The 21,987-nt window shown below is 50.9% G+C and overlaps 1 long non-coding RNA gene across 1 annotated transcript in view; it reads left to right on the forward strand.

Annotated features, from left to right (window-relative positions):
- Positions 1–18,912, forward strand: part of LOC142301992 (uncharacterized) — a 155,398-nt gene extending 136,486 nt beyond the window's left edge. Inside the window, exons 2-3 of the long non-coding RNA XR_012752916.1 lie at positions 5,918–6,072; positions 18,811–18,912. This is a non-coding gene — a long non-coding RNA (uncharacterized LOC142301992). The remainder of the gene's footprint in view (positions 1–5,917; positions 6,073–18,810) is intronic.
- The last annotated feature ends 3,075 nt before the right edge of the window (positions 18,913–21,987 follow it).

Genomic DNA, 21,987 nt, shown 5'->3' on the forward strand with positions numbered 1-21,987 from the left:
GTAGTGGCGGGCCTGGGCCATCCATTTCCTCCAGGCCCATCCTCCCAAATCAGCCTCTCCGGAGGCGGTCACGGTAACAAGCCAACATTTTATTTACATGCCACAAGTTTGTGGTTGCCCTGCAAGTTCTCGGGCTTGTCCGTAAGACGTTCCTTACTCAACGGTTGCAGAAGGTCCCAACGGGGACTAGTTGCTGGCAACGGCCGGTTCAATCACGGTGCTAATCTGGTCACAGTTCGGTTGATTACTTTTCTTACCATTCAGTTACATTCAACAACATACAACGGTGCTGGTGGTCCCAACGGGGACAACTTGCAGCGGGGAACCGCTGTCATCACCCCGACTCTTCTGCTGAGGTGGCCTCATCCTCCGCTACCAGCATGTCAAACATGCAGTGACAGGCCTGTTGGGAAAGAGGTGCCCGGTATCCATTTCCACCAGTGCGCGGGCTATAGAAAACTACCGGTCCGCCGTCGTAGCGAAGGCTCTCACTCGCTTCCTCGGACTCTGAGGCGGGCTCGGTGTCAGGGCCGGAGTCACTATCATCTGTCCCTGCGCCAGGCGGGTTACCGCCAGCTGTCGCAGTCTCGGGGCCCCCGGTATTCAATACGTCGGTCCCCACCGTTGTAGCATGGGGCAGCAGGTCAGGTAGGTCAACACTGGGGTGCCCCACGGGTAATGGCAGAGACGGTACGAGGGCCAAGATCAAACCGGGTCTCCCAGCCGCAGTGGCCGGTCCCTGTGGGACATGGAGGCGTGGGTCACTCACCAGATCTGTCTCGTCGGCTCCCATCTCGTGCATCTGGGCAGTCGCAGCTAGCGTTTCCACCTCGGTGGTCCACTGCTCCGTCAGGAGACGTATCTGGTCCCGATGGCGTCGGTTGGATTCAGTTATTCGGGCCTTTATCCACGCCACGGTCCCGTGCGCGGGTTCGGAACCTGGCACGATCACGGCAGGTGCCTCCGGTACATCTCTGCTGACGGGCACGGTTTTCGATAGTTCCCAGGGAAGTGGTTCAGGACGGTCATGGGCTTCCGTTGCAGGTCGGTCCGCCTGGGCGGATTGGCAGGGTACCGCTACCGGTTGAGGTGGTAGCGGGCATAGTGGCGGGGCAGCAGCAGCCAACACGGGCAGTGGGGGAGGCAGCAGGGCTAGCGGGCGCAGACCGGGCTCCTCAGCCACGATGGCCGACCCTATTGGGATACAGGGGCGTGGGTCGCTTACCCGCTCCTCCAAAACTTCCTCCACCTCGCATCTCCGTATGACCGCCACCACATCCGCCATGTCAGCCTCCCGCTCCTCCAAGAGGAACTGCACTCGGATCTGCAGTCGGCTATGCAGCTGAGCGGTCCGGACCTCCACCCACCCCGCGGTGCCAGGCGCGGGGGCTACGGTGTTGCTGGTCGGATGGTGAATCGCTGCGGCGGCCTCTCCCAGGAACTAAAAGATGGCCGCAGGGTCCCTGCTTTTATAGCCGCGGTCTACATGCGGTCAGACGCCATCCGTGCCCCCTTGGTGTCTTTCCGGCACCTCCTCTTCAGGGGCGGAGCTTCGGCTTTCGCGCCTCCACTGCTCAGGAAGACGCTCGAGCGGGGACTTTTCGCGCCCAATATGGCGGCTTCCGAAAATTTTCGGCCGGACATCTCCGGCGGGACACAAGGCGCACTTCTACCAGGCGGTAGAACGGTAGGATCCTGTTCGTGACGCCAAGTTGTCGCGGGCGGCGGGGCGCTGCGCTCACCACGCTCGGGTCCGGCACTGCTGCTACCACTGCTCGGTGGCTCGAGCGGTGAGCCGGATCCGGGGACTCGAGCGGCGCTCCTCGCCCGTGAGTGAAAGGGGTGGTTTGTTGGAGTTTGGGATGTCGGTTTGTGATGCCACCCACGGTGTGTGGTGAGGTTGGGGCACCACCGCTGCTCTGTACGGGGATCCTGTGAGAGATGATGGGGAGCAGCTGGGATCATTTCCTTCCCTCCGTGGGTAGGGGGATTTTGGTAGTCCCGGGGCCCGGAGTTGTTGTCTGTAAGGTGGATTGCGGGGCTTGGCCAGGTGCAGGGTCGCGGGGCAGCGCAGTGCCAGACGGCACGGTGGTACTTACTCAGCCAGTAACGCACACGCAGTCTCTGGTAAAACAAACGGCTGGACGGTCACTCCCGGTAGGTTGGCGGTAACTATCTCTCCCTGCACCGGTGTTATGTTCTCGGTCCCGATGGCTTCCCACCGGTAACCCACTCCCCAGCGGTATATTTGCCGGAGGAGCCCCTTTTGCCTGCAGGCGCTGGCCCTGGGAACCCTAGCTGTGGCGGTAGCTGTATTTCCCTTCACGGTTGAGCTGTTGCCTTCAGTCGGGTCTTTATTGCTGGGAAACCCCGGAGGTTCCCGTCGCTGACGGATTTGACTGGTTTAACGGCGACTCCAAGCCTGGCCGGGGTCCGTACGCCCTGCCGGATGGTGCTGGCTTCTCTTCGCTCCCCGATCCGGTACCGGCGGGCCACCGCCCATCCCCGGTCCTTACGGTTGTGCGTCAATCGGCCTCTCCTGCAGACGGTCACCACCGTCTGCCAACCTTGCTCTCAGGTGCACGGGCCACGTACCCGGACACGGTCAGTCTGCTCCTCAACTACCACTTCCCTAACTCAACTGAACTGAACTCCCTTTTCCCGCCTCCAGGATTGTGAACTCCTCGGTGGGAGGAGCCAACCGCTTGGCTCCACCCAACCTGGTGTGGACATCAGCCCCTGGAGGGAGGCAACAAGGATTTGTGTCTGACTTTGATGTTCCTACCCGGGGTGTGGGGTGTGTTGTTGCAGTACCTGTGACGTCCTGGCTTATCCAGGGCACCACATATGCCCATATTAATAACCAAAAAAACACAAAAGGTTGACAGATTCCCTTTAATTTACTTTGTGTGTGTCTCCACAACATGGGCTTATATGCAATTTTTAATTCTGCAACATTCACTGCATTTGACTTCATGGGTGTTTTCCAGAGACTAAATCATTGCTACACTTGTAGATGAACTGCCAGAGGGGTGTAATTTCCAAAATGTGATAACTTGAGTGGGTTTCTGCACTTTGGGGCTCTGCAAATGGAGGCTTGAAACTATTTTAGAAAAATATATGCTCCAAAAATCAAATAGTGCTCCTTCTCTCCAAAGCCCTGTGGTGCGGCAAATCAGTATGGTACAGTCAGATATGGGGTATTGCTACATTCAGGAGAAATTGTGAAACATGATGGAGCCTTTTTTACTTATTCCCCTTGGAAAATTGGAAATCTTGGGTTAAAACAACATTTTAGTGGTAACAATTTTTTGTTCACCGCCCATTAGTATAAAGTTTTGTGACACATCTGTAGTGTGAATATGCTCACTTGAACCCTAGATTAAGTCATTTAGGGTTGCAATTTGTAAAATGGGGTCACTTTTGGGTATTCTGCAGCCGTGGCACCTCAGGGGCTCTGCCAATATTACATGGTACCACCAAACCAATCCAACTAAATCTGAACCAAAATATGGCGCTACTTCCCTTCTTCACTTTCTACTGTGCCTCAAAAGTAGTTTTCAACCACATATGGGTTATTGGTGTACTCAGGAGAAATTGCACAACAAATTGTGCAGTCCATTATCTCCTGTTACCCTAGTGAAAATGAAACATTTTATGTTAAAGCAACATTTTTGTGGTTAGAAAAAGGTGCTCACCAAACATCTAGATACGTTTCTTAGAGTCTAGTTTCTAAAATTGCGTCACTTCTGGAGGGTGTCAACTGTTTAGGCACATCAGGGGGTCTCCAAATGCAACGTGGTGTCTACTAACGATTTCAGCCAATTTTGTGCTTAACAAATTCAAAAAGTCAAATGGCGCTCCTTCCCTTTCAAGCCCTGCTGTGCGCCCAAACAGTAGTTTTCCACCACATATGGGGTATTGGTGTACTCAGGAGAAATTGCAAAACAAATTATTTGGTGCATTATCTCCTGTTACCCTTGAGCTAAAGCAACATTTTTGCTTTTTAAAAATATTTTTTTTGTTATGTTCATAAACCTCCGTTGGCTACAGTAGATATAATTTATCCAGTCTATATTTTAATTCATTAGAACAATGGGAAATAGCAATTCCAATCTCATTGCTATTTGGTCTCTGGCTTTAAACTCATCTGGTACTCCTCTTGGAACCCTAATAATAATAATAATAATAATAATTATAATAATAATATTTAGTCACTTATATAGTGACATTATGATTCGACGTTATAAAAATCTTCGAACCACCTGGGGGTTCAGGGTGCTCACCAAACATCTTGATAAATTCCTTGAGAGGTCTAATTTCCAAAATGGGGGTCATTTGTGGGGGAGCACCGCTGTCTAGGCACATCAAGGGCTCTCTAAACACGACATGGCGTCAGCTATCTATTCCAGACAACTTTGCGCTCTAAAATTCAAATAGCGCTTCTTCTGCCGTGGCCCGATGGATTGTTACCGATATCTGGTGAGAAATTCATGTCAATAGCACATTTACTAATATATTTATTTAGAAAATTGGTGACATGTTAAATACTTATTTTATCGGCTCTAGATACAGGAAAAGAGCTGTAAGTTGAATCTTTGCTCCAGGTGAAGTAAGACATAGCTGTTTCTCTGCCCTAATGTATTCTGTAGAGTATATTATTTTTGGTTAGGTCTATCAACCTTTTGGTGACCAACATTTTTGTAGATGTGGCTACATGTTTTGGAATATTTATATGAAGTATGATCTGGAATACAAATGGTTTCCTCTTTGCACCTCAAAGACTTACAAGACAAGCTGAAACATGAGAAGAGCAGTACTGTTCCTCTTCACGAAATTATATGGAACCCACAGATTCTAATTCTAGGTCAATGTGGTCTATTGGACACCACTGGTGCAGGTCATGTGATGAGAAACCAGATACAGTGGAACCTCGGTTTACGAGTAACTTGGTGTGCGAGTATTTCGCTATACGAGCAAAGCTTGCTGGAAATTTGTAACTCAGTTTACGAGCAATGCTTGGCTGTACGAGCAAATACTCACCACACACACTTCCGGTTCCATACTTTCACCGTACTCTGACCCACTCTTGCAGTCCCCACAAACATGCACAAACACACACAAACAGATGCACACACACACATATTATGCTCACCTTACCTTCCATTCCATCGCTGGCCTCATGGATCTTGCAGTTCGCCGGTACAGGATGTGTATCGGTAACCATCGCGACGATGGAGGAACTTCTGCTGTCAGCCACTTCTCAAAGGCAGCGCACTGACCAATCAGAGTTAAGTGGCTCTTGCCTTTGACATCAGCACTCTGGCAGCGGAAGCTCCGGCATCGGTCGTGATGGTTACCCGATACACATCATGTACCTGTGGACTACAAGAACCAGGAGGCCAGCGAAGGAACGGAAGGTAATGTGTGTGTGTGTGTGTGTTTGTGCTTTTTTGCACATGTGTGGAATGGCACAATAGGGGACCTGGATGGGACATTGAACAAGTTGTAGAACGAATTGTCTGAGCTTGCATTATTTCCTATGAGAAATCTTGCTTTGCTAGACGAGTAACTTGGTTTACAAGCACAGTCCTAAAACGGATTGTTCTCGTAAACCAAGGTTCCGCTGTATGCTAAAGTACAAGTCAACTATACTTAGCTACTGTATCTTTGGCAGTCTCCTAGATAGTGAATGGAGCAATAGCACACAGGCATAACCTCTGCTTATTCATTTATATAGCGCTATTAATTCCACAGCGCTTTACATACAATGGCAACAGGGAATTTTGGACCCCCACTACCAGTTGTCCTCTATCCAGTGAGGATGAGGACTTGAATTCTAGTATTGCTTATTGGAAGTAGCAATGCTCAAAGTTAATATTGACCTTGACCTTTTCATTATCATTTCCACTGTTAGATCTCACCTTGTGAAGCCCCAGGTCCGAGTGGGTACACAGGTCCCGGAAGTCGGTGCAGCTCGCATGATGATGTGTGGGGAGTGAGGACGAGATATACACTGGAATCTTGAGGGCAGCAGAGAAGATGTAGCGAGTTCAGCAGGATATGAAGCAGGTAAATCATGGTGTTTACAGGAGGTGGAAAACACAAAAGTATAGCCTGAAATAACAATCCAAAGATACAGATATGTGTCCTAATGGTCTTAAAAGGCCTAGAGAGATGATATAACAAGCCGGGCAACATGCAAAGCCTGATGTGGAGCACAACAGAGGGCAGTGGAATGATGTGAGGGGAGCAGAGCATAGACCCGGGTCGAGTGTGTAACAACCACATGACTTAGGATAAAAGCCAAACCAGACACTCTGTAGATACAGTTAGGTCCAGAAATATTTGGACGGTGACACACGTTTTGTTATTTTAGCTGTTTACAAAAACATGTTCAGAAATACAATTATATATATAATATGGGCTGAAAGTGCACACTCCCAGCTGCAATATGAGAGTTTTCACATCCAAATCGGAGAAAGGGTTTAGGAATTATGATTCTGTAATGCATAGCCTCCTCTTTTTCAAGGGACCAAAAGTAATTGGACAAGGGACTCTAAGGGCTGCAATTAACTCTGAAGGCGTCTTCCTCGTTAACCTGTAATCAATGAAGTAGTTAAAAGGTCTGGGGTTGATTACAGGTGTGTGGTTTTGCATTTGGAAGCTGTTGCTGTGACCAGACAACATGCAGGCTAAGGAACTCTCAATTGAGGTGAAGCAGAACATCCTGAGGCTGAAAAAAAAGAAAAAATCCATCAGAGAGATAGCAGACATGCTTGGAGTAGCAAAATCAACAGTCGGGTACATTCTGAGAAAAAAGGAATTGACTGGTGAGCTTGGGAACTCAAAAAGGCCGGGGCGTCCACGGATGACAACAGTGGTGGATGATCGCCGCATACTTTCTTTGGTGAAGAAGAACCCGTTCACAACATCAACTGAAGTCCAGAACACTCTCAGTGAAGTAGGTGTATCTGTCTCTAAGTCAACTGTAAAGAGAAGACTCCATGAAAGTAAATACAAAGGGTTCACATCTAGATGCAAACCATTCATCAATTCCAAAAATAGACAGGCCAGAGTTAAATTTGCTGAAAAACACCTCATGAAGCCAGCTCAGTTCTGGAAAAGTATTCTATGGACAGATGAGACAAAGATCAACCTGTACCAGAATGATGGGAAGAAAAAAGTTTGGAGAAGAAAGGGAACGGCACATGATCCAAGGCACACCACATCCTCTGTAAAACATGGTGGAGGCAACGTGATGGCATGGGCATGCATGGCTTTCAATGGCACTGGGTCACTTGTGTTTATTGATGACATAACAGCAGACAAGAGTAGCCGGATGAATTCTGAAGTGTACCGGGATATACTTTCAGCCCAGATTCAGCCAAATGCCACAAAGTTGATCGGACGGCGCTTCATAGTACAGATGGACAATGACCCCAAGCATACAGCCAAAGCTACCCAGGAGTTCATGAGTGCAAAAAAGTGGAACATTCTGCAATGGCCAAGTCAATCACCAGATCTTAACCCAATTGAGCATGCATTTCACTTGCTCAAATCCAGATTTAAGACGGAAAGACCCACAAACAAGCAAGACCTAAAGGCTGCGGCTGTAAAGGCCTGGCAAAGCATTAAGAAGGAGGAAACCCAGCGTTTGGTGATGTCCATGGGTTCCAGACTTAAGGCAGTGATTGCCTCCAAATGATTCGCAACAAAATATTGAAAATAAAAATATTTTGTTTGGGTTTGGTTTATTTGTCCAATTACTTTTGACCTCCTAAAATGTGGAGTGTTTGTAAAGAAATGTGACAATTCCTACAATTTCTATCAGATATTTTTGTTCAAACCTTCAAATTAAACGTTACAATCTGCACTTGAATTCTGTTGTAGAGGTTTCATTTCAAATCCAATGTGGTGGCATGCAGAGCCCAACTCGCGAAAATTGTGTCACTGTCCAAATATTTCTGGACCTAACTGTATATACTGTATATCAGGGTGTTTGTCCTTCATCAGCACAAAGAAAGAAGTCTGCTTTGTCTGGATGAGAATGGTGACTTTCGACAAACAACCGGGTTGGTTGTCCCGGGGACCGGTGATGGGGTAGGGATGGATGGCAGGCGGGTTACGGGGCCTGGTGTGGCACCCCTGAGGCTTCCGTCGCCACAGGACATTGCACCCCATCCAGAGGTGTGATGCCCCATTCTGGGTGAGGAAAGGAGTGAACGCCGGTCCCCTGGTAAACCTACACAACACCCATTGTTAGGTACATACTGGGACCAGGGACAGTGGCAGTTACCCTCCCATGCTGCATGCTGGGAGGGGCCGTAAGACCCATCCCTGCTCCTATAGGGTACAGCTTAGGAACTGGGGAGGTGGGAGGAGCCACCAGAGAGCCGTCAGAGAAAGGAAGGTCAAGTTAGTTTCAGTTTACCTCAGAGAGTGAGAGAGTGAGGAGACAGCATGTAGCTGTGAAAGAGAAAGGAGCTCTGTGAGCTCAGAGTGTCCGCACAGAGAAAGCAAGAGAAGAAAGAGAGAGAGTGGGGAGGAGGAGGAGGTCTGCAGGAGGCAGACGAGAAGGAGAGAAGGAAAGACAGCTCCAAGTCAGTCAGGAGCTGAGAAGAAGAAAGAGACGCTTCCTGGTGAAGATCCTGGGACTCAGAGGGTCCAGGTGACACCAAGCAGAGAACAGAAGTGATTCCAGGGCCACGGATAGCTGTAGAGCTGTGGTGGACTGTTCCACAGGAGCATCGGTGTAGGGATCAAGCTGCAACAGGGGACGGTCCCTAGAAACCGGAGGAGTTCAAAATTATCTCCAAACAGTAAAAACCGAGGCCCAGGGAAAGTTGTAAACTCCCCGGGCCACAGCCCACAGCAGAACCTCTAGAAAGGGGATAATCATCTGACAGGTGACCCCCCAGCCTGGAGGCTGTAGTGGAGGCCGAGCAGGTTCATCCTAAAAGAGCTAGGCTTAGGAAGACAGCTGAAGATAGAGACACCTTAGAGAGAAGGGTACCGGTTTTTACTCCAAGAATCACCCAGAAACGGCGGAGGTCCCTGACAGTGGGTTCCAGTCGTCTGAGGGCACCAGTGTGCGCATACCAGGACGTGTGAGTAAAGAACTTGAAACTGCACCCTTGGAGTGGTCTCTGTTATTTTATCTGCTTAGCCTTCCATTACACCATAGACTCTCACGAGCACCAACAGTGTGCCCCGGGGCATTGCTCCACCTGTGGGGAGCAGTACCATCATTGCTGCCATATCATTACCCCGGAGGCCTTACACAGCAGCGGCGGCTTAATAGCCGCATACCACAGGTGGCGTCACGAACACAAACTTTATTCATCACCAAGTCATCAGCCATATTTAAACTGACACCCACCAGGGCCACGGAGCCGGGCCCCGCCACCACTGACGACCCCCGGACTAGTCCGGCCAAGCACCGGGTGTCCCATAGCCCTGGGGTGGGCGAGTCAATTTTGGCGTCAGGAACAGGATTTCGTGCCCGGTCCCACCGGGTACTGTGCGCCTGAAGAACCGTGTGACAAAACTGTGTGTTTTACTGTGAAAACCGCCGCCATTAGCGCTGCTGAGCGCGGGAAGAAGGGGGCGTGCCTGTAGAAAGAGCGTGAAAAGAAGCTCCGCCCCCTTGTCTAGAGAAAGAGCGCGAAGCAGTGCCCGCTATGGAGAGCGGAGGAGAGAAAAATGGCGCGCTAAGAAACTGACAGGCAGTTAATGCTGCTGTCTGGAGGAAGAGAGAAAATGGCTCCTGTAAGCGGACGCCAGAGGGAGCTCACCTGGATCAGGCCTGTGACCGCCGCTGAGCTGGAGGCTAAGGTCGGAAGGATGGCTGACGGGATGAAGAAGCAGAGCAGATGGGAGACAGCCGTGTGGGGGAAGGAGATGGTGCTGGCCATGAGGAGTCTGCAGAAGTCTGTGCAGCGAGGCCTGCGTGGGGGTGATGCCCACGTCCATCCAGAGTCCACACCAGCGATGCCGATCCTGCTGCAGAGCATCTCCGGCCTAGATCTGGGTGAGTCCCATGCTGCCCCTGCTGGCGCGAGTGCCCCAACCCCCGCTGCCATGCCCGCGGTCCCTGGAGAGACGCCCGGCACGGCGACGCCGATCCAGGCCGCAGCCACGCCAGGTTCGGCCCGCCAAATTTTCGCTGCCGGAGCGACGCCCATCCACACCGCAGCAGCAACGCCAAGCCCGGCCCGTCCAGCTCAGGCCCCAGCAGCGACTCCAATCCAGGCCGCCGCCATGCCAGGCGCGGCCCGCCAAGACAGGGACGCAGCTCTGATACCATCACCCCGCAGCAGCCCCGCAACGGCTGCAGTACAGGGCCAAGGGACTCAGACCAGTCTGAGCACGGCCTGCATGCTGTCCAGGGCCCTGCCGCAGCATGACCTCTGCAATTAAGTGAAGAGCCACCAGGGCCACGGAGACGGGCCCCGCCACCACTGACAACCCCCGGACTAGTCCGGCCCGGCACCGGGTGTCCCATAGCCCTGGGGTGGGCGAGTCACTGGTGAGGTGCAGGGTCGCGGGGGCAGCGCTGTGCCACACGGCACGGTGGTACTCACTCAGCCAATGATGTACACAAAGTCTCCGGTAAAACAAACGGCTGGATGGACGGGTCCCACAGACGGCTGCGGTGTTTCTCCTCCCGGCAGGTTGATGGTGACTGCCTTTCCCTGCACCTTTGTAGTGTAAACGGTTTCAATGGGTTCCCACCGGTAACCCACTCCCCAGCTTGAAGGTTGCTGAAGGAGCCCCTTTTGCCCGCAGGCTCTGGCCCTGGGAACTTTAGCCTTGGCGGTGACTGTGTTTCCCTCTAATAGTTGGACTGTTACCTTCTGTCGGGACTTGGCTGCTGGGAAACCCAGGAGGTTCCCTTCACTAACGGATTTGACAAATTGCACGGCGACTCCTAGCCCTGTCGGGGTCCGTAAGCCCCTGCCGGATGGTGCTGGCTTCTCTTTGCGTACCGGTCCGGTACCGCCGGGCCACCGCCCGTCCACGGTCCTTACGGCTAGCTCCAATAGGCCTCTCCTCCAGACGGTCACCACCGTCTGCCAACCTTGCTGTTCCGTCCGGGCCACACACCCGGACCACTTTCTGTCTGCTCCTTTACCACTTCACTCTCCTCTCACTTTCACTTGCCAACTCTATCTCACTCTTTTTCCCGCCTCCAGGACTGTGAACTCCTCGGTGGGCGGGACCAACCGCTTGGCCCACCCCCTGGTGTGAACATCAGCCCCTGGAGGGACGCAACAAGGGTTTTGTCTGACTTCGGTGTGCCTGACCGGGGGTGTGGGGTGTGTTGGTGTAGTGCTTGTGACGTCCTGGCTTGCCCAGGGCGCCACATCTGAGCTTGGTTTGAACAGTCATTTTGTGTTGACAGATTCCCTATAATCTCTGTAGCTTTTCTATCATCAGCAGTGGCAACCACTGATCACTAGGAATTTCTGAAGCTGGACCCACCATGATCAACTGATCGCCATTGTGTCTAGCCTGAAAAACTGGTGTCTTCACTATACAGCTTCTTATTTCCCCAGTACATATAGATCAGAGGAAGCTTCGTATAAACCCAATGAAATGTATCTTGACTCATTCTTGGAGATTCTAAGAATTTGCAGGGTCACGGAGAATGTGGCACAAGACTTTTGCTTTCCTTAATGTAACATCATTAAAGACACAACTTGTTTTTAACATTAGTTGTGAATTGTTTGTGAGATACGGCTTTTATCTCTGTAATTAGTCCATGCTGAATCATTGCTTTTCCACATATTTGTGGTATCTGCGTTGGGGATCTCTCTGCCTTTGATGTGCTGGAGATGGATTCTCAGTATGTTTCCCTTTTAGGATTTAAACAATCTGTAGGCTTTGATTAACTCATTACTTGCTGCACAGGATGTGCTCTGTAAACTGGCAGATGGCAGCACCATGCCATCATACACACATTGACTTCCTTCCATGCCTTGTAGTGCCCTGAGAATGTCCGCTCTAATGAAACCTTGAAACAAATATTTTTTTGGACAAAGCTGCGGAAATTGGCAAGTTCAGTAGGGTGGTTCCTTGTGTATATGTTATCCAGTATATGCATAATACATTCTTGGTCTTCATATGGTGGGAAAGGTAACTTGTGGTACTTACTGCCACCAGATTCTCTGAATGTGGTTTCAGTATAAGATTCATGGGGATTTCAATGCTGAGACACCCACTAACCTTAAGAACGAGGCAGGGAAGGCACTACTCATGTCCTCCTATAACTACTAAAAAACAAAAAAAACCTAAAAAAAATCATAACATTTTTTGAGGTTTTCTGCATATCAAAATGGCCATTTTCATACCTGCCCAGTAGCCACATCACGGCAACCTCATTGTACTGGGTCCTACTCTATATTACTACCCCTCTCTGGGTTTTAAAACCTACATATATGGGTAAAGAGAGACCCATATATGTAGGTTTTAAAACACAGAGAAAGGTAGTAATATAAAGTAGGACCCAGTACAATGCGGCTGCCGTGATGTGGCTACTGGGCAGGTATGAAAATGGGCATTTTGATCAGCAAAACACCTCAAATTTTTTTTGTTTTTTAGTAGTTTCAAACTTTAGCATGTAAGTTTCTTTTTTTTGTCATGTCCTCCTGTGTGGTATTGGAGCTCCTTGTGAAAGGTGATTTAGTTTAATGGTAGAGATGATGGAATCCTTTGAAATTCAAATTTAGCAGCTTTGCCGAATCTTGCTCCAAAATTTTGATTCATATCGAATAAATCCACCATGATTCGCAATGTTGCAAAGCCTGTAATTGCCCGGAGAATACATATAGAAGACTCGGAGGTCTCCTAGGAAGTATAGCACACATCAGAAGTTTTGGAAAAGAATCATTATTTCGAATTCGTGGGGTCAGAAAACTTCAGGAAATCGTAGATTGAGCCGCTCATCGCTAGTTAACGGGAGGGATCTGCAACTAAGTGCTTGGACAAGTATAATCCTGTACATGGTTGTCACGAACACCACTCACTCGATCGTAAAGGGAGACTTCCTTTTCTCTCACTTGCCCACTCATTTATTGCAATAGGCTCACAATAAGCCAAACACATGTCACGCTAGGTACGGGGAAGTACTAAGTGAGTGGTGAAAGGTAAAAAGGGAAGAGGACCCTTGCGTCTAGGGAAGAGGAAGATGGTGACCCCCTGACCAAAGCTACAGCTTGTCCCTGGGGTCCATCACCACCCTAGATAGGTTCCGCACTTATGCACCTAGCCGGATACCTGACTCTAGGTATCCCTTGTGCTGGGCCCTAAATAGGGAATTGGTGGGATGAGCTCTTCATCACCCCCACTTAAAAAAAGTTACAAAAGGTGGAATAACAAAAACAAAAATACATAAAACAAACTGTCAAATAAAAATCATAAATACAATAAATAAATCTTACACAATTTTATCATGAGACTTTATTGCGGGGAAGACTCTACCAAAAAGGTTGTTGTACAGAACAACCATAAACATGTGGTTCTTCCAGATCTGTCCCTGATATTCGGTAGAAGAGATGTTATAAAGGGTCTCACCTGACCCTACACTCATCTATCAGCTGAGGTTAGAGGGGGATGGCTGATTAGATTTGATTCAAATCTAGTTTTTGGCCCTCATTTCTGGTGTGGGTCATATTTTTCCAAAGAAACCTTCTAGAGAAACAATATATCCATCATCCTACTGAACATCCTTCAAGGGTTCTATATATACACCACACATGAATATATGTCCATAAATGATGGAGATATTGCATTCCTGTGGGTTGCCAGCTACCAAAACTTTTGCAATTTTACCCACAGATGCGAATATGTTCTCTGATCATGGATATATCCATGGATTCTGTGAAACCAGAATTATAATACAAAAAAAATTTAAAATATTGTCCTAACTATAGAGTACAGAGAGAGCGTCTGCACAAGTGAAAGCATTGATGCCCCTGTGTTTAACACCTATGTGCCAGTGAAGGTATACAGGGACACATCTGCTGGCCCAAATGGTTATCCAACATTAACAGCTACCAGCTACCTGTAATGCAAGTCACTACTTACAGGTAAGAGTAGTCAGGAGGACACATATGGAAACAGGGAGTTCACAGAGGAGTAGTCAGGTCACAATCCGGGGTTTGAATTCCAGGAAGGCACGTAATAAATTCAGGAAGTAAACTGAGATGTGGTCAGGTAACGGTCTGAGATCAAAAGCCAGGAGGTCACGACAGAAACATGGAGTGGGCAGAGAGGAGTCTAACAACAGTCCGAGGTCAAAGATCAGAATACATGCAGCAACGTAGGCCAAAGCACAACTACCAAACCAGAATGTACGACTGGCAAGGTTCTGGGAGAGCATGTTCACTAAAGAAGCAGAGCAATTACCAGAAAGATCAAACACCTGAGCAATCAGCACCTCCCAGAACCAGCATGGTATCCTGTGCTGTTAATCATCCTGCCAGCTCAGTAATCCAGAAAGCACAGCAGAGCATCTCCAGTGCAAGATGCTCTGCACAGAGGAATTATGACACTGCCTGTTAATTATTCTGTATGCACACGCCATGTCTGCTATTCATCAGATCTGTTTAGATTACCTGCAGTCAGTGATCAAATCCCCCCTGCCTCTGTTCTGTATAACTCATAACCCCAATCATAAAAATGGTAATTTCCACTTCCTTTATAAGATTGGTGGTTGGAAGCCTAAAATTAAATTCTTAGAGACATATGAAACATTGGATGTCCGATCTCAGTAAAAATATCAAAAAACTTTCAGCACGTAGGGTTTTTTCACAAATACTGATTGCATAGGCTTCCAAAAGAAGAGAATTCTACAGCATTCCAAAAGGAATTCCTTCCAAGGCGGTGGTCTAGTGTATTGTAGTAGTGTTTCTGGGCTGATGGGAAAATCTAACATTGAGTACAATGTAAGCGAGTGAAGACTCTTTATTGAGTCATCCGAGAAAAGTCTGAAAGCTGCTACTGCACAATTACAGCTGCAGTGCCTTTAGTGCATTCTGTACTCTTGAAGGAAAGTGATGATAGTTTAGACTTTATTCTCAAGAAATTAACTACAAAGATCAAGGATGGGCACTATGTGGTGATCTGAAAGCTCTCTCTTTGCTACTTGAGCGGCAGGGAGGATACACAAAGCACCATTGCTATTTGTGTGAATGGTACAGCCGAGATAGAATTCATCACTGGAGCCTTGGGTTGTCTGATGAATTTGAAGTTATTTTTTTTTACATTCCCATTTGGAGTACTATATTTTTCAGATTATAAAATGCACTTTTCCTCCAAAAAATTTGGGAGGAAAATGAAAATGAGGGATGCGTCTTAAAATACCAATGTAGCTTACTGGGAAGTGGAGAATGGGCACTGTGCTGGCTGCGGTGGGCACTGTGCTGGCTGTGGTGGACGCTGTGTGGAGCAGGGCGGTGCGATGGGTGAGATAGTCTGCCGGCGGTGCGGGGCTGTGCTGGCTGTGGCGGGTGAGATGCTCTGTTAGCTGTGCGGGGTTGTGCTGGCTGCAGTGGGCGCTGTGTGGAGCAGGGCGGTGTGGCAGGTGAGATGCTCTGTTGGGGGTGCGATCTTCAAATAATGCCGCCAGAAGTTGGCGAGTGCGCAGATGGTCAGCACAGCCAGCCACACAGCAGCCAGCACAGCCAGCACAGCCAGCCACTCAGCAGCCAGCGCGGTCAGCACAGCCAGTCACACAGCAACCAGCGCAGCCAGCCACACAGCAGCCAGCACAGCCGACCACACAGCAGCCAGCATAGCCAGCCACACAGCAACCAGCGCAGCCAGCACAGCCGACCACACAGCAGCCAGCACAGCCAGCACAGCAACCAGCGCAGCCAGCACAGCCAGCACAGCCAGCCACACAGCAGCCAGCACAGCCAGCCACACAGCAACCAGCGCAGCCAGCATAGCCAGCCACACAGCAACCAGCGCAGCCAGCACAGCCGACCACACAGCAGCCAGCACAGCCAGCACAGCAACCAGCGCAGCCAGCACAGCCAGCACAGCCAGCCACACAGCAGCCAGCATAGCCAGCCACACAGCAACCAGCGCAGCCAGCACAGCCGACCACACAGCAGCCAGCACAGCCAGCACAGCAACCAGCGCAGCCAGCACAGCCAGCCACACAGCAGCCAGCACAGCCAGCCACACAGCAGCCAGCCACACAGCAGCCAGCACAGCCAGCACAGCAACCAGCGCAGCCAGCACAGCCAGCCACACAGCAGCCAGCACAGCTGGCCACACAGCAACCAGCGCAGCCAGCACAGCCGACCACACAGCAACCAGCGCAGCCAGCACAGCCAGCCACACAGCAGCCAGCCACACAGCAGCCAGCACAGCCAGCACAGCAACCAGCGCAGCCAGCACAGCCAGCCACACAGCAGCCAGCACAGCTGGCCACACAGCAACCAGCGCAGCCAGCACAGCCGACCACACAGCAACCAGCGCAGCCAGCACAGCCAGCCACACAGCAGCCAGCACAGCCAGCCACACAGCACCCAGCGCAGCCACCACAGCCGACCACACAGCAGCCAGCACAGCCAGCACAGCAACCAGCGCAGCCAGCACAGCCAGCACAGCCAGCCACACAGCAGCCAGCACAGCCAGCCACACAGCAACCAGCGCAGCCAGCACAGCCGACCACACAGCAACCAGCGCAGCCAGCACAGCCAGCCACACAGCAGCCAGCACAGCCAGCCACACAGCAACCAGCGCAGCCAGCATAGCCAGCCACACAGCAACCAGCGCAGCCAGCACAGCCGACCACACAGCAGCCAGCACAGCCAGCACAGCAACCAGCGCAGCCAGCACAGCCAGCACAGCCAGCCACACAGCAGCCAGCATAGCCAGCCACACAGCAACCAGCGCAGCCAGCACAGCCGACCACACAGCAGCCAGCACAGCCAGCACAGCAACCAGCGCAGCCAGCACAGCCAGCCACACAGCAGCCAGCACAGCCAGCCACACAGCAGCCAGCCACACAGCAGCCAGCACAGCCAGCACAGCAACCAGCGCAGCCAGCACAGCCAGCCACACAGCAGCCAGCACAGCTGGCCACACAGCAACCAGCGCAGCCAGCACAGCCGACCACACAGCAACCAGCGCAGCCAGCACAGCCAGCCACACAGCAGCCAGCCACACAGCAGCCAGCACAGCCAGCACAGCAACCAGCGCAGCCAGCACAGCCAGCCACACAGCAGCCAGCACAGCTGGCCACACAGCAACCAGCGCAGCCAGCACAGCCGACCACACAGCAACCAGCGCAGCCAGCACAGCCAGCCACACAGCAGCCAGCACAGCCAGCCACACAGCACCCAGCGCAGCCACCACAGCCGACCACACAGCAGCCAGCACAGCCAGCACAGCAACCAGCGCAGCCAGCACAGCCAGCACAGCCAGCCACACAGCAGCCAGCACAGCCAGCCACACAGCAACCAGCGCAGCCAGCACAGCCGACCACACAGCAACCAGCGCAGCCAGCACAGCCAGCCACACAGCAGCCAGCACAGCCAGCCACACAGCACCCAGCGCAGCCACCACAGCCGACCACACAGCAGCCAGCACAGCCAGCACAGCAACCAGCGCAGCCAGCACAGCCAGCACAGCCAGCCACACAGCAGCCAGCACAGCCAGCCACACAGCAACCAGCGCAGCCAGCACAGCCGACCACACAGCAGCCAGCACAGCCAGCACAGCAACCAGCGCAGCCAGCACAGCCAGCCACACAGCAGCCAGCACAGCCAGCACAGCAACCAGCGCAGCCAGCACAGCCAGCCACACAGCAGCCAGCACAGCTGGCCACACAGCAGCCAGCACAGCCAGCACAGCAACCAGCGCAGCCAGCACAGCCAGCCACACAGCAGCCAGCACAGCCGGCCACACAGCAGCCAGCACAGCCACACAGCAACCAGCGCAGCCAGCACAGCCACACAGCAACCAGCGCAGCCAGCACAGCCAGCCACACAGCAGCCAGCACAGCAACCAGCGCAGCCAGCACAGCCAGCCACACAGCAGCCAGCACAGCCGACCACACAGCAACCAGCGCAGCCAGCACAGCCAGCCACACAGCAGCCAGCACAGCCGGCCACACAGCAACCAGCACAGCCAGCAACACCGCAGCCAGCACAGCCAGCCACACATGAGCCAGCACAGCCAACCACATATGAGCCAGCACAGCCAGCCACACATGAGCCAGCACAGCCAGCACAGCCAGCCACACATGAGCCAACACAGCCAGCCACACATGAGCCAGCACAGCCAACCACATATGAGCCAGCACAGCCAGCCACACATGAGCCAGCACAGCCAGCACAGCCGGCCACACATGAGCCAACACAGCCAGCCACACATGAGCCAGCACAGCCAGCACAGCCAGCCACACATGAGCCAGCACAGCCAGCACAGCCGGCCACACATGAGCCAACACAGCCAGCCACACATGAGCCAGCACAGCCAGCACAGCCAGCCACACATGAGCCAGCACAGCCAGCACAGCCAGCCACATATGAGCCAGCACAGCCAGCACAGCCAGCCACACAGCAGCCAGCAACACCGCAGCCAGCATTGCCCTACTTGAGCAATGTCCTTGCTTCCTGTGTTCCCCCCCTTCCATGACTGCTGTCACCCCCCTATAGTAAGACACCACCGGAGTATAAGACTGACTCCCCTTTTTTTTTCACCTTTTTTATCTCTAAATTTGGGGTGCTTGTTATAATCCAGTGCGTGTATGGTATTTTTCTGAAAACCTTTGTGTTGTTAGCACAGATCAAGGAAAAAGATTTCATCAGGATTAAAAGGAAATGGAATGACGATACCAAGATACAGTAGATGGAACGTGAACATAATGAAGCACTACTGCCGGACGCTTCACAGAGAAGATCCACAGGCCTTCTATAAGAGACAAGGGATCAAGAGAAAAGGAAAAGGCACAAAAAATAATTTCTAATAAAGTTACAGAATTAATGTTTAATACATTTCTATATATAATATTGCATACATTTTTGGCTACAATAAGCATTTGTCTTGTGTATCTCACTTGTACATAATTTCATACACATTTGTGCAAAATCTAAAAGTGATGCTGTAAAATAGAAGCATTTTTTTTAAATCAGGGCATAAGAACACATAGGAGTCAGTCATTAGATTTAAAACGTTTTTAATAAACCCAAATTTTGCATACATGTGTTATCGCCAAAGGAGATAATTATCGACAAGGTAGATAATCACTATCATACATTCAAATAGCCACTGTGATTTTACATTGACAGAAACATGTCCTGGGATGTTAATAGGACCAATGTCTGTGAGCATGTGCAGTAGGAAGCTCTGCTGCTGTAACCTGGAGATGACCTACCCTAACCACAGCTGCCCTTCAGAATTCAGAAAGACATGGTGGACAGCAGTGTGAGCAACCTCTTTGTAAGTCAGCTCCCCAGATATACTGGATGGACAGCAGTGTCAGCAGTCTCTTCTTATTACAATACTCTGATATCTGCAGTATCAGATCAGATATTATACATATGGTTGACAGTAATGTGAGCAGCCTCTTCTTACCGAAGCCTGTCTGATATTTCAAGTATTAGATCAGAATGACAGTGTAGACAGCATTATAAGCAGCCTCTTTATAACTCAACACTTTTCGTATCTCCATTATGGATAGCAATGTTAGCAGCCATTTTTTTTTACCCAAGCACCTCTGCAATTAAAAGTAATAGATCAGATAGACAAGGTGGACAGCAGCATGATCAGCTTTTCTTACTGCAGCTCCACTGATATTTCAAGAATTAGACATTAGATCATATAGATATGTTGGACAGCAATGTGAGCAGCTTCTTCTTACCTCAGCATACCTAATATCTTCATTATTAAATTAGAAACACTGGATGGACAGCAGCCTGTGCAATATCTTTTTACCTTACTGATTTACAAGTATTACAGGTTCTCCTCCAGTTCTTGTTAATGGAGCCTTCAAATAGAAAAGCTGAACAGCCCTATGAGCCACCTCTTCTTAGCTCAGCACCTTTGGTATCTCCAATATTAGATCAGGTACGGTGGACAGCAGTGTGAGCAGTCTCTTCTTATCCAAGCCCCTCTTGTATTATTAGTAATAAATCAGATAGGCAAGGTGAACAGCAGTGTGAGCAGCCTATTCTTACTTCAGCTCCACTGATATCTCCAGTTTTAGATCAGATAGGATGGCCAGCAGTGTCAGCAGTCTCTTCTTACTTCAACACTCTGCTATCTCCAGTAATAGATGAGAGCGACAAGGTGGACAGCAGTGTGAGCAGCTTCTTCTCACCTAAGCACCTCTGGTATTACAATTAATAGATCAGATAGACAAGAAGGCCAGCTGTGTGAGCAGCCTCTTTTAACCTCAGCATCTCTGTTTTTTCCAGCAATAGATCAGGTAGATAAAATGAACAGCAGTTTAAGCAACTTCTTACTTCAGCTCCACTGGTATCTCCAGTATTAGATCAGAAAGACATGGTGAACAGTTGTGTGAGCAGCCTCTTCTTACCTCAGCACCTTGATATCTGCAGTAATAGAGTGGAATATCCACAGACAGCTCATTTTCTTCGAAACACCCATACCAGCATCTAAACACTGTCCAGCCCCCCTCCCCCAGTGGGGACGTCGGCTCTCTCACCTGTCTGGACCTCCTGCGGCGGCTGTCCCGTCCCTGTTCTATGATACTGCTTTCCAGAGCCTGTGTGCACGTCACAGGCTTCCTGGTTCTGCCCAAAGGGTGGGATAAATGCCACGCCCCTTTTCTTAAAGGGCCAGCACATCTGTGTCGCCCGGGGGCCTGGGGGTACTCAGATCCGGGCCACGAGGTCACTTCTGTGGGTATCATGGTGGCGTGACCCGGTCTGTGATCCCAGGCTCCACAGTAAAAAGGGGTTAGGTAAGGGAGATTGTCCGTGACGCCACCCACGGTTGTGGTGAGGTTGTGACACCACCGCTGCTCTGGACGGGGATCCCGGGAGCGATGACAGGGAGCAGCGTAGTTGTTATGTCCCCTCCATGGGTAGGGGAGTTGGTGGTCCCGGGGCCCGTGGAGGGTTTTGGAGCTGGCAGGCGGGTTACAGGGCCTGGAGAGGTGCAGGGTCGCGGGGGCAGCGCTGTGCCGCACGGCACGGTGGTACTCACTCAGCCAGTAATGATGACACAGTTCTCAGTAAAACACACGGCTGGATGGACGGGTCCCACAGGCAGCTGCGGTGTTTTTCCCCTGACCCCAGGTTGGTAATGTAAGTCCTCTCTTTTACCTCCAAGCACGCTCCTCCTGCAATCCGGTTTCCAGCTGGCTCCCCGATTCAGTACCGGTGGGCCACCGCCCAGCCCCGGCTACCTACGGTTCCACCAACTGTCTTCCCGGCTCTCGCATACGGCCACTACCGTCTGCCTCACTCTCTGCACGGGGGCCTTAGGCTCCAACCTAGGCCCCTGTCTGCTTCTGTCTCCCTGCATACCTTCTCTCTCCTCCTCTCCCTGGACTTGACTGGACTTGTTTCCTGCCTCAGGCCAGCTAAACTCCTGGGTGGGCGTCTCCATCTCCTGACTCCGCCCACCTGGTGTGTCTGTCTGAGCCCGAGGAAAGGAATCAAGTTTCACTGGGGATGTCTGCTGTGAACTGCTGGGGGTGGGGGTGGGGGTGTGTTGTTACCTGTGGCCCCTGGCTTGTCCAGGGCGCCACATTCCCCCTTAGCAAAATGCAGACCGTCCGCGGGCTGCCCGTCCATCACCGGTTTTATTTTTTCTTTTAACTGCAAAAAGTAGAAAGGCATATCAAACATTAAAACACAAGCATTACTTTTTAACTTCCCATCACGGGATGCATATCACTTTAACGTTGCAACAACAATCAAACACTTTTAATAATGGCAACGGAACGGGTCCTTTAGTCACCCACCCAAACAACCTGGCCCTGATGCTGCCCCT

Source organism: Anomaloglossus baeobatrachus, chromosome 4 (genome assembly GCF_048569485.1).
Source record: "Anomaloglossus baeobatrachus isolate aAnoBae1 chromosome 4, aAnoBae1.hap1, whole genome shotgun sequence".
In the NCBI taxonomy this organism is placed as follows: domain Eukaryota; kingdom Metazoa; phylum Chordata; class Amphibia; order Anura; family Aromobatidae; genus Anomaloglossus; species Anomaloglossus baeobatrachus.